Raw genomic sequence first — 985 nt, forward strand, 5'->3', positions numbered from 1 at the left:
GTGAAAGTGAAGTCGCTCAGTCGTGTCCGACTCCTAGCGACCCCATGGACTGCAACCTACCAGGCTTCTCTCTCCATGGGATTTTCCAGGCAAGAGTACTGGAGTGGGGTGCCATTGCCTTCTCCAACAAGATGTATAGGAAAAGTATTTAAGAATAAAAGAACTATGATAGTGATGAGTCACGGGTAAAGGTTCAGTATATTCCAGAGTAACATTTTATGATGAATAACAGAATTTTGAAGCTATTTGGAAGCATATCTTATCACCCATGTGCTTCCTTAACTTCCTTTGGTCCTACTGAGTTTGAACTCCTTCCCTAAAAAGTGAATTCCCTGTGATATTCTCCTAAAGCTTTAAATACTGCTGGAAGAATGACCTGAGAGCTGCATGTTTCCTCCTAATGTGTCAAGCATGTGTTTCCATTATAGCAGAAAAGCTTCAGAATTGGCATTTTTAAAGCTCAAATTTTTTCTTGAGAGGGAACCCATATTTGTTGAAGAAAATGGTATCACTAAAGAGAAAGCTAAAGCTTTATCTCTCATGGTTTTCTTTATAGATACCATCATCAAGCTATGCTGTGTTCTTTGCTCCCAACTGAGCAGAAAATATATATTTTTTCCTTAGCATATGAGCATCTCTCCAAGATAAGGCTAGTTGCCTTGAAAAGCAGTTTTATCTCATTCTGTTTATTAGGATAATAAATGGAAAAGCTCTTTATAAAGAAATTAATGCCAGCTTCATGGCCTAAAGGAATTAATAGAAGTTATTTTAAATATAACTCTATAGCATGTCATCCCATTACAAGAGAAAAATGGTGTTGTCTTTTCCTATTTAATTTTACACAAATTCAAGGCTGAGTCTTGGCTCAAAAGTTTGTTTTGTTTTGTTTTCCCCTCCAGAATACTAACCAGAACCAAAAAAAGAAATCTTTCTGATATACTTCTAGTGTGTGTGTGTGTGTGTGTGTGTGTGTGTGTATATATAT

Source organism: Bison bison, unplaced genomic scaffold (assembly GCF_000754665.1).
Source record: "Bison bison bison isolate TAMUID 2011002044 unplaced genomic scaffold, Bison_UMD1.0 scf7180017857590, whole genome shotgun sequence".
Classification (NCBI taxonomy): domain Eukaryota; kingdom Metazoa; phylum Chordata; class Mammalia; order Artiodactyla; family Bovidae; genus Bison; species Bison bison.